General features: G+C 30.1%; 1 protein-coding gene and 1 long non-coding RNA gene across 4 annotated transcripts in view; one reads left to right on the forward strand and one right to left on the reverse strand.

The window, feature by feature from the left end:
* The window catches only part of LOC142329369 (uncharacterized), a 502750-nt gene that overhangs the window by 416824 nt on the left and 68567 nt on the right, over positions 1-17359 (reverse strand). The gene's annotated exons all lie outside the window — the stretch shown is intronic.
* The window catches only part of LOC142329370 (uncharacterized), a 115624-nt gene that overhangs the window by 1671 nt on the left and 96594 nt on the right, over positions 1-17359 (forward strand). The window contains exon 2 of the long non-coding RNA XR_012757482.1: positions 16862-16938. This is a non-coding gene — a long non-coding RNA (uncharacterized LOC142329370). The remainder of the gene's footprint in view (positions 1-16861; positions 16939-17359) is intronic.

The following is a 17359-nucleotide window of genomic DNA, read 5'->3' on the forward strand; positions in this document are numbered from 1 at the left end:
ACGAAAGAAAAGAAAACCGGTGAGGAATGTGGATAGACAATTTGACAATTGCATTGGAAGAATCAATAGAAGGAGAAAGGAAGCGAGGAAAAGGACGTATAAAGTTAATAAATGAGCTAAATGAAGATTAGAAACCACGAGAAGACGAAGAAAAAGGCTTGGTACAGAGATAAGAGGGAAATAGTAGAGGCGTAAGGGACCTGCTGCTTAGGTGATGATGAAAATTCGAGATGTATTATATATTTAGGTATGTATAGCGTCATTATATTTTTCAAAGGTATTTTTTTTTTTAAATTGACTCTTCGATATCTATTATTTTATATTATCAACTACTGCTATAAAAATCCAAAATCGAAAAATTAAGTTACTAAGTCGAAGCTCTAAGTATTTGAAAGGAATGGAGTTTGCCAAAACTGTAGTGATGGATTATGTTCGTAGAAGTAACTTGCTGTGTAATATTACTACAGTTGTTTTTGTAGTAGTACCTACTACTACTAATCGACAGAAACTAACTGTTGTTAATCAAAAGTTGTGTAATATGAATACGACTTGTACGGGCAATATCTCACATCTTATTACTTCGCCCCCCCCCCCCCTATGTCACAACTAGTCAGAACTTGGATTTCGGCAGAACATTTAATAACGGTCTTAAATAATTATTTGTAATAGAAATATAAATTCTAGTCAAACTATTTTTTTTAAATTTTATACGAAGCTCGACTGAAAAATTTTGCACACTAGCGTGCCACAGGGAGAAAAATGGTACTATAGAGTTGGGCGTGGCAGCAGCACATGATAGCTAAAATACCCCTCTACAAAACTGCGATAATGCGTTGAAATGCGTTTATCGGTTTGTTTTCAGCAGCATTTAAAATGGAGTCGAGTACGGCCAATATGTCAACACGATTAAAACAGCGGGCAGTGAACGGATTTTTAACAGCAGAAAATGTGAATCCTACGAATATTTTTCATCGTTTAAAAGCGGTTTACAGCATGTAAATATTGACAGGAATACTGCGAATAGGTGAGCGTTGAAATTTCGCGAATGTGAAGCTGGTAAAGCGACAATTGAGGACGCACCTCGCAGCGGACGACCAGTTTCTGTGACTGATGAGAAACATCGAAAGGAGGTGGACGATTTGCTTCAAAGTGACCGGCGAATCACCCAGCAGCACATCGCTATTCAGTTAGGCATATCTAAAGAACAAGTAGGCCATATTATCTAGTAACTGGATTACGATAAAATCTGTGCACGATGGGTACCGCGCAAACTCTTTGATGGTTGAAGTTTGAGCCTATCCCGCATCCGCCATACTCGTCGGATTAGGCTCCGTGCGAGTTCCATTTTTTCTCTTATCTCAAGAGGGATCTCAAAGGTAATCACTACACCACCGACGATGAGATGAAGGAAGCTGTGTCTACTTGGATCCGAGAAAGAACGCCAGAATTTTTCAGTGACGGAATGCAAAAACTTGTCACAAGTAGGGAAAAGTGTCAGTGTAAACGGGGATTATATTGAAAAATAAATACTGCATTTTGTAGTTAAGGCATTGTACTTTTATTCATTTTTATTTAATTCCAATATCTCTTTTCATTCCCACGCTACGCATATATGTGCAAAATTTATCAGCCGAGCCTCGTAATTTATCTATGTACATTTACTCAAATAAAAAATATCTCATAATGGTTAAATTATATCATATTTCATACAGGCTTGTCAACGTTTTTTATCTTCACATTATCCAACATGAGAAACCAGTCTACTAGAAATAAAACTGCCGTATCGAAATATAAAAAATCAAACCCGACTAGAAACCATGAAGGGTAGTGATTTTCCGTTGCATTCACCGAGATGATTACGTTCATCCTGATCACCACAATGATTGGTTATACAATGAACATCATTACTTTTTAAAGAACTACTCTGATTATTGCCCTCTTAGATATTTTAAAACCGTTAAACACATAATTAATTTTGAAAAGAAAGTTTAAACCCAAAAAATTTATGTAATTTTTTTCCGTGAGTAATAGTACATTATACGGTGCAATTACGGGGAAATATCGGTTTACAAGATTAAAAGACACCTTCCAATTACCAAAAAAAAGTAACTGAATTCATATAATAAAGACATTCAAAACACAAAACGATAATTCGTAATTTAAAAAATAATTTCTACTAACATATTCAGACATAAGTGCATTCTGTAGTATTTCTGATTTTTAATGTTTTTAGATTGCTCGGAATACAAGCGATGATTGAAAAAATTCCATTAAAACGATAAACCAATTTATAGATTTCATTACAATTATGTTTATACAACACATTATATTTCAACTAATATTTATTCTCGCATCAATCAATTTTGTACAAACAAAAAACAGCTTAAGTAATGATATACGAGTGTAAAGAAAGTTTTGAAAATCAGTCATTTTATATTTACTGGTATTAAAACAATTCATTATTATAAATTTATTTAAAACAATTTATTATTATTTAAAACAATTAGAAGTAAAGATTTTTATAAAAAAAAATACATTAACTGCCCCTTTTTACTTCCTTGTGCGAAGTTAAGGAAATATTGAGATGACAAAAAAATTTTGGTTTTCAGATTTCAACGGAAATATCTATTTTGACCAACCCTGAATCCATTTTGACTAGTTTCGGCATGACATCTATACGTACATATGTATCGCGCATAACTCAAAAACGATTAGCAACAGGATGTTGAAATTCTGAATTTAGGACTATTGTAACATCTTGTTGTGCACGTCTCGTTTTTATTGCAATCTGTTAGCCCAAAAGTGTCCAAAAAAACCCAAAATTAAAAAATGTTGGATTTAGTACTTTTTCTTAACCGCAGTGATAAACCCTGATTGAGAGCGTTTCAACGACATATGATAATTGGTACTTATTTTCATATTTCCGGAGTTACAGCAAAATAAAGTATTAATTAATGAAATAATTGAATCTTACAAGGAAAAGGCACATCGGTTCGAATCTGACTTCATATACATAAATTTCTTTTTTAGTTTTTTTTTTAATTTAAAATATTGATCTATTAATAATTAATTATTAACCTCTGATTGTAAAAAAATGTTACAATAAATAATTGTAAAAAAAAAAAAAATTATTATTTTTTTGATAAAATAAACGGAGCATACAGGAAAGTTACGGAAAATTTTGGGGTACATAAATTAAAACCTAATAATGTGTTAAACAAAGATGGTACACCAATATATAATACCAAAGGTAAAGTCGATAGATGGGTGGAATATATTGAAGAGTAATACGGAGGAAATGAATTAGAAAATGGTGTTATAGAGGAAGAAGAGGAAGTTGCGGAGGATGAAATGGGAGAAACAATACTGAGATCTGAATTAAAGAGAGCATTAAAAGATTTAAATGACAGAAAGGCTCCTGGAAGAGACGGAATACCTGTAGAATTACTGCGCAGTGCAGGTGAGGAAGCGATTGATAGATTATACAAACTGGTGTGTAATATTTATGAAAAAGGGGAAGTTCCGTCAGACTTAAAAAAAAGTGTTATAGTCATGATACCAAAGAAAGCAGGGGCAGATAAATGTGAAGAATACAGAACAATTAGTTTAACTAGTCATGCATCAAAAATCTTAACTAGAATTCTACACAGAAGAATTGGGAGGAGAGTGGAAGAAGTGTTAAGAGAAGACCAATTTGGTTTCAGGAAAAGTATAGGGACAAGGGAAGCAATTTTAGGCCTCATATTAATAGTAGAAGGAAGATTAAAGAAAAACAAACCAACATACTTGGCGTTTATAGACCTAGAAAAGGCATTCGATAACGTAGACTGGAATAAAATGTTCAGCATTTTAAAAAAATTAGGGTTCAAATACAGAGATAGAAGAACAATTGCTAACATGTACAGGAACCAAACAGCAACAGTAATAATTGAAGAACATAAGAAAGAAGCCGTAATAAGTAAATGAGTCCGACAAGGGTGTTCCCTATCTCCGTTACTTTTTAATCTTTACATGGACCTAGCAGTTAATGATGTTAAAGAACAATTTAGATTCGGAGTAACAGTACAAGGTGAAAAGATAAAGATGCTACGATTTGCTGATGATATAGTAATTCTAGCCGATAGTAATAAGGGTTTAGAAGAAACAATGAATGGCATAGATGAAGTCCAACGCAAGAAATATCGCATGAAAATAAACAAGTACAAAACAATAGTAATGAAATGTAGTAGAAATAACAAAGTTGGACCACTGAATGTGAAAATATGGGAAGAAAATCTTATGGAGGTAGAAGAATTTTGTTATTTGGGAAGTAGAATTACTAAAGGTGGACGAAGCAGGAGTGATATAAAATGCCGAATAGCACAAGCGAAACGAGCCTTCAGTCAGAAATATAATTTGTTTACATCAAAAATTAATTTAAATGTCAGGAAAAAATTTTTGAAAGTATATGTTTGGAGTGTCGCTTTATATGGAAGTGAAGCTTGGACAATCGGAGTATCTGAGAAGAAAAGATTAGAAGTTTTTGAAATGTGGTGCTATAGGAGAATGTTAAAAATCAGATGGGTGGATAAAGTGACAAATGAAGAGGTATTGCGGCAAATAGATGAAGAAAGAAGCATTTGGAAAAATATAGTTAAAAGAAGAGACAGACTTATAGGCCACATACTAAGGCATCCTGGCATAGTCGCTTTAATATTGGAAGGACAGGTAGAAGGAAAAAATTGTGTAGGCAGGCCACGTTTGGAATATGTAAAACAAATTGTTAGGGATGTAGGATGTAGGGGGTATGCTGAAACGAAACGACTAGCACTAGATAGGAAATCTTGGAGAGCTGCATCAAACCAGTCACATGACTGAAGGGGAAAAAAAAATTTTAATTAACGAGCGTACAAGGAAGTCATTTGATGTCCACATCAGATTTTTTAAAAATAAATAAAGGAACGATCTATTTAATAAAAATAAAAAGGATAATTCAAGATGCAGTTTTATATATATATATATATATATATGTGCATTAAACTTTTATTTATTTAAACCGTAATAAAGATCAACAAAACCATATATAGATAAATAATTTCGGTTAGAAAGCGGTGGGTGTTAAAAACTTGAACAGAGAGATGTGTGATATAAAGCACGTGGTCCCCTATTCGTTTAACAGATCACGTATGTACATATATTGATCCTACATCCGTTCTGTTACTTCTGACCGTCATACCATCATAATTCCTCCGACTAGACTAACAAGCTTTACCGTACCTCGCCTCATCATCTTTCACTCACCGACTGCAACTGTACTTATCTAATTTTTCACACTTTTTATCTTATCTAAAAGCGATCAATTTTATTTTTAATAATAAATATAACAAGCAAATATATAATGTATAAAAAAAAAAGATTTCTAAAATGGAATTTTTAACAATAAACATAAATTCTTTCTTTGTATACGTAAATATATTATTATTACGATACAAAGACCGATGATTAAAAAATTTTAAATACATAAAATTTAATTAAAACAATTGATAAAAAAAAAATACTACGATAAGTAAACCATGTACAGAACAAATAGCAATGCAATATTCATTCAAAAGTAGAAAAATAATAATTATACGTCGTATTGGAATCGAACTATTCTCATTAAGAAAACTAGGCCTAGTTATAGTCCAATATTGCTTTAACAGATAAGAGATGTAATACTATACATTACATACAAATAGCTGTTTCAAATACTTTGCTGAAACCAACTGAAATGGAGCAATCTTGGAGTATAAAAATTTAGATGAAGAAATAAAAGAAATTGACTGAATATCAATAATCGATAAAAATCTTTTACTTAACTTGTACCCCATTTGTATAATATCAAGCCAAGAACTATTTCCGTCCCGGCTAAACTTAATTATTCTCAGCGCCAGTTCATTAGTTCAGAAATCTTGAAATTATGCTATGAATATATGCTCCCTTATTGTATTTAATGCAGCAAAGCAAATACATATTTAATTATATAATCGGTTTTATATTTGAGTCATTATATGTTGGTAATTAAACAATCTTCAAAAAAAGGAAGAGGTCTCAGTTAGATTGGTTTTTTTTTTCAAGTAAAAGTTTTATGTGACGAAATGGATCAACTTAAATATTACATTTTTATTTTCTTGAGCAAGTCCCTCTAGCAGTCACATTATAAATATCTTACAGATAACTAAATGTAGAATCTATTTGTTTTTAATGTCTACACAGACAATTTGAAGATATATATTACTCTTTTTGTCGTAATTATTGAAAACTGTTAGATTATTACAGCATAATGAAATATATAATGCAATATCATTCTGATAATCAAAGTATTTTCATGTGAAAATTCAAAAATATATTTGAAAAATTTAGAATAAAAAAATATATTCTAATGCTCCAGAAAATCTCAGCTAAAAATTATAATGATTTTATGTATATCGTTTTTTTCTTTCTACATTCCTTTTCTAATTAATACAAGACACAACTTACTGGAGAAAAAGGTTTTTTTTGTAATAAGAGTAGTGCTTTTTGAAGATGTATGTATATATAAACTAAAAAAACGTAAAATAAACTTAAAAAACCAATAAAATCGGTTTAAAAAAACAGCTATAAAGTAGCCCCATAATACTGTTTCAATCTTTTTTAAAATATGGAAGTTCTGAAGTCGGATTCAAATTAAGATTAATCAATGTATTTATAATAGTAGTTTTGAAGCCTTTTTAAAACCGTGGATTTCAAAAAGACAAAATAAGAAAAATTAATATTATTATTTTTGTTACTTTTTATTTCGGGGTTTTTAAGTCGTTTATTTTAATTATTTAATAATTTTATTTCATTGCTAATACCTATAAAAAATTCGATAAAAAAAACAACAACGCCAACCTCCGTGGCTGAGTAGATAGCGTCTCGACATTTCGTGAGAAGGTCCCGGGGACGAATCCCGGTCAGGCATGGCGTTTTTTCATACACTACCAATTTCCCCCGGGCTAATGACCATAGCTGTTGATGCCCGCTCTTTCATAATAATAAATAAACGAGAGATAAACATTAAAAATTAAAAAAACACGACTGCTAAAAAGAAATATTACTGATAAACATTGGTATTTTATAGGATAATTACCAGCGTGCGGGAGACAATTTTGTATACAGTATGACTTTTTACAAATTTTATAAATTTATTGAAACTTATATATACATACATATTTATATAGACTATAACACTTCCGGTAACGTAAGGATTTCAACGCGGGGTTATATTTTTTCTTTTTTTTTATCTCCGGGACCACCGTTAGGTATTGCTTCAGAGGATGAGAAGAATGATTTGTAGCGTTTGTGAAAATGCCATGTCTGATCGGGATTCGAACCTGAGACCTCCGGATGAAAGGCCGAGACGCTACCACTCACGCCACGGAGGCCGGCGGGGTTATACATATAGTTCGGTTCGACCGTTTAGCTACGGTGAAATAAACAAACGTACATAAATACACAGATGCACTCTAAATACATTACAGTCTTTTTTGGGCAGTCGTATAAATAAGGTCCATTTCTGAGCACGTCAGTTAATTTTTATACTACTTTGGTTCCATCGTAATTTTGTATCATACTACTAGCAAATACCCCGTTTGAATTTTGAAAATCGGAAAATTGGTTGCGAAAATATAACAAAATTTCCGAATAACTGTTATCAGTTACAACATACTCGTTCTAACACGCAAAAGTTAACCTTAAACTTACTAACAAATATCTCGTTTGAAGTTTGGAAATCGGATTATTTTTTGCAAAGATATTATAAGAGCATCCCATTGCACATCCCAAAACAGCGCCCCAGGAGAATTCCGTTTGTTACCAGTTGATGGTGATGACTGGTCTAGCCCCGCAAGAGTTGCTCCCATCAACCTCACCACACGCTGCCCCACGGGAAGCCCATTATTGTTAAACAGAAATTTTTTATATTTATTTTGTAATATTTTATTTTAAAGTAAATTTAATTCTATTACTTTTGTAATATTATTCATTCGATTGATTTGAATTATTCACTTCAAACCCAGATCACACGGTAATAGAGGCTCATAGTTCACTAATTCAATTCATTAAACTTTGTGCTTCAACCTTCCTTTCTTTTTCGTGTTTAGCCTCCGAGAATTCCCGTTAAGTATTACTTCAGAGGATGAATGAGGATGATATGTATGCGTGTAAGTGAAGTGCAGTCTTGTACAATCTCAGGTCGACCATTTCTGAAATGTGTGGTTAATTGAAACCCAACTACCAAAGAACACCAGTATCCACGATCTAGTATTCAAATCCGTATAAAAATAACTGCCTTTACTAGGAACGCTGGAACTCTTGACTTCCAAATCAGCTGATTTGCGAAGACACGTTCACCACTAGATCAACCCGATGGGTTAAAGAGATTTGGCGGTTGTGCTTCAACCGTCAAATCTCCATTACGACATACATATTTATAAATAAATATATATACATATTTATATAGCTTATAACACTCCCAGTAACGTACGAATTCCAACGCGGGGGTCATACATCTAAATCAGTTCAACCGTTGTGCTGTGCTACGGTGGAACAAACAAACATATATACACCCTAAATACATTACACACTTTTTTGGGCCGTCGTGTAAAAATAGAAATTAAAGTCAACTACTTACATGTATTTTCAAAGCAATACATTACAAATTAATTAATAGTAATAATATAAAATAAAGAAAGATTTTTTTTTTAATATACAAAACATCTTTTTTTACATAAAAATCTTCCTTTCTCAATTTTCGCATAAATTTTTCTTTAGCTACAGCCATACTCATTACGTACGTATACGTGATTTTTTTTTAAATCCAGTATTTAAATAAAAACTTTGGAACCAACAAAACAAAAATAAAAAATGCGGAAGAATACAAGCATACAGAATTCCGCTTAGCATTTAAATTTACAACGATGGTATTTTACAAATGACCTTCATGTCTGACAGGTATTAGCTTTAATCTCCCACGCTTATTTCCCATGATGCGGCGTAACAACGTAACACAAATGAATTTTATAATAAACAGTTAAAAAAAAAAAAAGAAAGAAAATCTGTATCATTATTTCTACATTTCCATACCATTTAAACATTTAAAATGATAGCACAAAAACAAATATATATTGCAAGAAAATGAGGTCATTTTAAGGACGTGATCACAAAGAGATAATTTAATGAAAAAATTAAAAAATCACCAAACATAATTTTTTTTTTAATTTTTTTTAAACGTTTCTCAGGTTGATTTAAATATCCGGTTTTAAATGGATTATGAACAGATAAATACAAATAAATTACTCTTTTAATAAACTAGCAAACGTTAAAACTTTTTTTTAAAACTTTTTTACTTACGAACTTAATAGAAAAAAAAGGGGAAAATATATATATATATATATATATATATTTATTTTTCTATATTTTAATTACCATCAGACAGTAAAGTTATTCTGGAGAAAATTGAAAATTACATAAACAAAACTATTAATTTTTAATAAAAAAAAGCGTGAAATTTAATTTAAAAAAATACACCATAAAGTTCCATTTGTCTATTTTCGATGAGTCATTTTTCTATTGATTCAATTAGCTTCTTCTTCTTGCTAATCTGGCGTCAATTGTTGCTGTAGTCTGGCGTCGTTTTTTGTCGTTATTAATTGTAATTAGTTAAAATGGATGTATTTCGAATTAGAATGTGGCCGAAAATTTGATTTTTGAGAATTATGAAATTGTATTCTAACTGTTAATTTGACATATCATTGTTGTTAAATTGTAATTTCAAAATCTTCAAATAATTAAGATGTAATCTAGGTTAACTTACGTTGCAACGTTGGTGGGATTTTCTTTTATTAGATGGTTGGTAAAATGTCGATCCTGTGTCGCTTGAGAGTGGTTTTTCATAATATCTTTGTTTATAGCTTCGTCCCGTTTGTCCAATATAGAAATCAATCAGTTGCAACTGTTTAATTTATCTATTTGAGGGAAATTTTCCTCTGAAGACTACATTTTATTCACATTATTAAAATTAGTATACTATTTTCTCTGAATGAGTAAAGAAATATTTATTTATTCTGTGGGAGCGAATCGATCATTGTTTTTATACACATATCATTGTATATTATTATACAAAGGTAATGAAATTATAGAAAAATAAATATGTAAGCCTGTAGGAATATATACATATATACTTTTTTTCTTTTTTTTATCATTACTTATATATTATATCATTGTTTTTATATACATTCACTGTCAAGTCTCTGTGATGATTCTGCTTGAATGAAAACTTATTTTCCAGTAGGAAACTGTAAAAAAGCAACATAAACAAATCCCAAACCCCTAAATTTTTGTTATAAAAATATACGTAGACGTCAGGTTTTTAATAATATATCGCACAAAAAAAAAAAAGACAGCATAAGTAGATAGGTAAAATAAATAAAAGTAAAATAGGAAATTGGTAAAAATATTCCTAATATTTTGGGATTTGCAAAAAAAAAAAAGAATGCATTTAAAAGAATAATAAATACTTCAAAAACTAACAAAAATTGAGATTTTTTGATTTCAATTAGATCTATACATTAATAAAATACTGTATTTTAAAGCTGGTTGTAATCTGTTAAAGTGGTGTTCTGAAAATATAGGAAGTAGTTGTTATATTTCATCGCTGTTTTTTAACAGTATTTTAAAAATTGTAAACATTAAAAATTAGAAATAATAAATAAAAGATTAGAGTAGAATAAATTAAACTATTAGCTATTGTTTTTGTAGTCATCACAAAAATAAACTAACCTTATCTATATTTTTAGCAGTTAACAAAACTACAAAATCTGCGGCAGTCCGCCGTTATCTTCTTAGCGTACTGCGGTTTCCATTATTAAAGTTTAACCACAATTCTAGTAAAACCGCTGTTTTACCTTCTTCAGAAAAGTGTGCGTGTTTTGTAATCGTTCATTTATGTTAAACTATTAATATTAGTAGCCGCCTCAACTTTCACTTTTATAATTAAAAAATTAATCTGTATTTATCTTCTCTCTCTCTCTCATTAACATGCGCGCGCGCGCGCGCGCGCGCACACACACAAGTACGACAAAAATTGGCTGGCTTTCTGCTTTTAATGGTATCAAATAATAATCGATCTGCACCCATGAATCTTATAACCTCTTGATTTGTGACAGATCCATGAAATCTGTATGCTACACGTAAAATTTGAATATAAATATAAAAATCATTAATTTACATCCTTAAATTCTGAAAACTATACTATTTTCTTTCAAGTCTTCAAATTAAACGTAATTTTGGTGTACCATTAAATCACAAACCCCGCAGAAAGCCTACCCTATTTTCTTATGACGTAAAAAATAATAAAGCCTAATGCCAAAACCGTATAAAGAATTCATTTTACTATTCAATAAAACGCAAAAGATTGGCTGCGTACAAAATAAAACAAAAATAATTACTGTATTGTTTAAAATTGTACTGTAATTCTTCTTTTTTAATATAGCTTCCTAATAACCCATAATATGGGAACACCATTTATTTGATAACGTCGGCTGCATACAAATTTCATCACCTACGCAAATTTCCTACACAATAAATTCTTTCTTTTATTATTACTATTATAATAATAATGAAATTATAATGGTAATAAATTAATATCGATTGTAATGGTAAACCCACATTGTCCTGTTAATAATATTTTTTTGTGTTTGACAGTTAAGGCTATTTAAAAATGTAAATTTTTGAAAAAACTAAAAAATTTATTAAGATTTATACGGTAAATAATCACTCTTAAAGAGTAAAATATGTCTCCTTCCGTAATTCCTTTTAGTAATTCATCTTGTTGAGGGACTACACAATTTATTCCCTAAGTTAAAAACGAATAATAGTTCTAATAACATTTTAATCTGAATTTCATTACTCATCATTTTGCTCATTACTCATCATTATGATTTACTCATCATAATGCATAGATGGAATGTAGTGCAATTTACTTAACGTAGCAGTATCTTTCATCTGACTGGATGCAGGCAGTGTGAATAATGAATTGTTCTCGTAGAAAAGATTACATTAATTAGTTGCTTAACGTAATCTTTCTCGAGTCAGTACTTTAAGCCGATAAAACATTTTAGTTTTAGAAGGAAAAGTCGAAGGAAGACGCAGAATGGTAATGGTCGAAGAACATAAATGAATGACTGGGAAAAGTCTATATACTGTGATGAGTAAAGAGCACTACTGAAATTCACATTATAACACACTAGAGGTACAACTACTATTTATCAGAGTAATAAAGTTGTTTATACACAGGCAGTCCCCGCGACCCACCGGGGTTGGTCTAGTGGTGAACGCGTCTTCCCAAATCACCCTGATTTGGAAGTTGAGAGTTCCAGCGTTCAAGTCCTAATAAAGTCAGTTAATTTTACACGGATTTGAATACTAGATCGTGGATACCGGTGTTCTTTGGTGGTTGGGTTTCAATTAACCACATATCTAGGAATGGTCGAACTGAGACTGTACAAGACTATACTTCATTTACACTCATAAATATCATCCTCTGAAGTATTATCTGAAAGGTAATTACCGGTGGCTAAATAGGAAAAAGAAAGGCAGCCATCGCGATAAACAAAATGATGGTGTCACCACCATTTAATTGCGCTTAGTATGCTGATATACAATAGTGTACTTGGCTCAGTGGAAAGGGCAACGAGAAATCATATCAGTTATCATTCTTCTTAGTACACCTAACATGGGATGCTTGTTATTCTTAAAGATGACATGCAATTTAACGGAGAGAGTTTATCTCTGCTCAATCATCTACCACAGCCGATAATATACAGGTTGCATCAAATAATAATTCTAATTACACTGATATATCCGTAAACATATTATTTAATGACATACAAATAAAATTAAAATAATATTGAAAAAGGAAGCATCTGTTACTATTTGTAATGAAATAAACTGTAAAACATATATTAAGTCAAAATTTCACTTTTTGAATCTGAATTACAATTAACGATGTGAAATTCACAAAAAAGATATACGGAATAATCGGATGTATTAAAAAATTTGTGAGATCACGATGGAGAAAATTATTACATAAACTGATAAAGTAAGAAACGAAATAACTTTTCAAATAATAAACAAGATATTTATAATTCATTATGGTAAAAAATAGATGTTCAAAAGAAAAATATTTCGGAAAATCCTGAAAAGAAAAAATATGAATATGCCCAGAAAGATCAGAATGAAACGAAAGAAATATTGGATCAAAGAATAAGAATAACAAACGATTGTTTTTTTAAAAGAGGTTCTGGAATCAGAATCAAATACTTTGAAATGAATTTGATATCACAAGACAGAACACGTTATAGAACGTTTCAACTTGATCTTCAGGAGAAATAAAATATAAAAGGGAATCAAGAAGATGAAATGACGTTGTAGCTGCTGTTACTACGGTTCACAGTTTTGGCAAATAAATTTAAAAAATCTGCTTTTTTGGGATACGAACAAGCCTCTAATTTGCGACTAATAAGAAATGCATCGTTAAATTCGATTACAGTAACTGGAATCATATTTATTTTTTTCATCAATCAGTTGACCGGTTTGATGCTATTAATTACTCCTTTTTGTTCTGTGCTAATCTTTTTTAAGCTCAACATACTTGACTAACTTATTTAAAATAAACATCCTCGATTATTTTATTCTCTATATTCCAAGTTTTATTTTCTGTATATTCAGTTAAAAAATTCATCATCAAATTAATTAAGCCTTTATAGTTAAGCGTATTACTTATTACACAGCTCACCAATCTAGTTCACCTCTTTACAACTATCCAAAAACTTATTTTCTATTGTCAAGACATCTTATTCCGAAATTTATCAACGTACCCAGTTTTCAATTTCCTCCTGTAACACCAGGTTTTAAACGATTCTGTTCTTTTCCTTCCGCTCTTCTCATTTTTCTATGTTTCACTAAAATAAAGCGCTACAATCCAACTTGCATTTTCAAATTCTATCTCTCTAATTCTTAGATCTATCTTTGATAGTAGCAAATTTATCTTCAGTAGCGAAGTTCTACCTGCTAATGACAATCTGCTTTTCACACCCCTTACATATGATATATTGTGTTCTGCAATTATAATATTTAATTTCTGATTATTATTCTTTCTGTCATATCTCATTACCTTTTTTTTTACTCTTATTTATTTCCAGATTGAAAGTTCTCACCTAGTAACAATTCTACGCCTTTCATAATTTTTTCTAATTAATTTTTTATTTCTGCCAAAACATAGAAAAAGTTTTCAATTACTCTTAACACCGTTATTTTTCCTGCTAGAATAATTAATTTCACTGTTAAATTTTTGCTTTAAATCTTATATTATTTCTTCAAAATACCAGTTGAAAATTAACAAGTATAGGCTATTTTTACTGATCATTGTAAAAGATATGTTTGTAAAAAAAAAATCGGACAAAACTCATAAAGACTGGAGCAAAGTGGTTGTGGAATAGGTTCTTTTTGAAAAAAAAAGATCTAAGTTAGCCGAGAAAACGGATGATAAACTTCGATGCCATGTTAGAAAAAAGACCACATGAAATAATTTGGGATCTATGGGCCTTATGAAAGTTAGAATAACTCCAATATCAGATGTAAAATCTAGTATAAAGCTAACTAGATGAGTGATCAAACGCTAAAGAGGAGAAAATGGAATTTTTCTACTTTTTTATTCTATTTTTAAGAGTGGAGCTCACTTTAAGAAGATATTTTAAGCAATTTGATAGAGATATTATGTATAACATGAGGATATTACTAGTTTCAAGATTCTGCCCCTTGGTATAATGTCCAAAGCAAGTACTCGATTGATTAAAAGTTAAATTGTCCACGAGTAGAAAAAAAATAACCTATTTATATTACAAAGTAGACCTTTGCCTAGACTGTCGCCTTAATCCGTACGGCTACACCAGCTTCATAATGCATATAGACTCTAAAAAGCATAAGTACATTTCTGAAAATCTGGCTGGGCTCCCAGAAAATAAAACTGCTGACCATCAAAAAAAAACTCTACGGAAAGCCTAGAATATCTACAGAAGACAAATCATCGTCATCTCTTAAACGAGATATAACTAGTTATTTGATTAATCTACGTAAAATTAAATAGGTAAAATTCAATGAATTTTCTGTTAAAAAAACAACTGTGAAATAAAGTATGATGAAGCAGTATATCGTTCTATCCTTTCGAAAAAAATCTGTAATACATCTTTCCTGTCAAATAACTTTAATCACGTCCGCTCATCTGAGTATCAACTTCAGAATTGCACTTATCTCTCAACAGTATATTTAATTTTTAAAAAAATCCCTACACAGTATTTAAAAAAAAAATAGCTACAGAACGAAATAATAAAACACATTTTAAACTTGAATAACAATATTGCTTTTCAAAAACTGAACAGTTTAAAAATCCACAATTAGAACACTTCCGCCTCATTTGTAGACAAAACAGATGGTATAGGGTGGCGTCAATGTGGTTGAAAGCTCAATTAACACTCTTTTGACTGAAAACAAAAAAAGGGAAGTCAAGTGATGAGTTATAATAATAGGGAGAGGGTAATGCTGAGTAAAAGGATACCAATTATTTCTTTAGAGATGTAAAGGAATGAATTACGAAAATAAAAATAAGAATAGAAGCGACAAATTAATTTTAATAATTAGGTTAAATTTTATCATCGCTAACTTACCTCTACGCAATTATATTACACGTCTGAAAACGATGTTAAGTGTAAACGTTGTTATAATGGTAATAATAGAAAATTAAAATCTTGATCATTATAACGTGATAACCTTATTTCGTAATAATCGATCAACACAGTATATGTATAAAACAAGTTACATTTTAAAACAACTTAATATATTTTTAAAAGTAAAACTCGTTAGTATACTAAAATAGTTCAAACATGGATAATAAATTTCATAGCAAAACTAAATAAATAAACGTATATCTAAATAACCTTCAAAAATAAACTAAATTGTTACAATAATCGTTCTGGTTATTTTATTATTACAACAGTAACATTTTTAAACGCATAGTTTTAAACTTTACAATAACATTTAAAGAAAAAAAAGAAAAACAAAAAAGTAGGTTAAAGTACCGAGAATTAATTAACAAAAATTTTAAAACGCATTAATACAAAGTAATGTTTAACTGTTATCTAACCGCTACAAAAATATACCAACATAACACATTACGCTGATTATGACTACAAACATAAATCCGCTGATTAACACCATTCAGAATTTATTATAGTATATCAAGAGGAAAATGTTTATGAAATATTAAGGCAGCGTACAATATTCGTAAAAGAATACAAAACTCAATTATCGATAACTATACCAAAGCTAAGACCGCATTATAATCTCATATAAAAACTAAGATATTTTTACTTATTCAAATTGGAACAAATAATAACTATGGTATTATATTCGTACTACATCATCGATATAAACTAATAATCAAAACAGAAGCAGTAAATCAGTAATCAATAAACCATGTGTTACCGTTCTAGTAGTGGTACACGTTTTACAGCACGTGTATCACCAAGCGACTTAATAAAAAAAATGAATTTAAAAAAATTACTTTTATTTTTTTTTAATTCGAATTCATAAACATTTTTAGTTTTGAATTAAAACTAATTATAAATAAATAAATTTTATAAATAAACTAGTTTGGTCTAATGAAGTTAGAAATTATTCTTACTTTCTGTTGTAATTTAATTAATCAAAAATGTCTTTATGATAAGTTATGTATGGTATGTTTGTCATTTGAGTGTTTTTTTTTCAGGATCCTTCTCATGTCAGTACAGAAATAGAGGCAAGATATAATTCAAGCCATATGTCACATACCGCTAAAATAATTTGGTAAGAACAATAGAACGCCTACGATTAGTTAAATGATTTTCAATCAATTCTCCGGCATCTCAAGGGAAAAAAACGATATCGAAAAATTTAAAGCTACAAAATTTATTTATAGATCGTATAAACACGGACAAGATTTGTCTAGTCTACATTACAGAACGCGATTCAACAATAAAATTTGTTTCACGAAGAAACAAAAGAATTTCAGGGTCGCTTCAACAAGCGAAAAAAAAAGACAAAAGTTCAAATAAACACGGAAAGGTTTCATTTTAACAATGAATTTTTGTTTATTAATGTATTTAACATAAAACAATTTAATTTAAATAATGTTATTAAATTACAGCCTTATTAATTTTTCTATTTATTTATTTTTATTTTAATACCTGATTTTATTTCCAAGTATTTTCCAAAATTGAAGTGATTG

This window comes from Lycorma delicatula, chromosome 8, assembly GCF_047948215.1.
Source record: "Lycorma delicatula isolate Av1 chromosome 8, ASM4794821v1, whole genome shotgun sequence".
Taxonomy (NCBI): domain Eukaryota; kingdom Metazoa; phylum Arthropoda; class Insecta; order Hemiptera; family Fulgoridae; genus Lycorma; species Lycorma delicatula.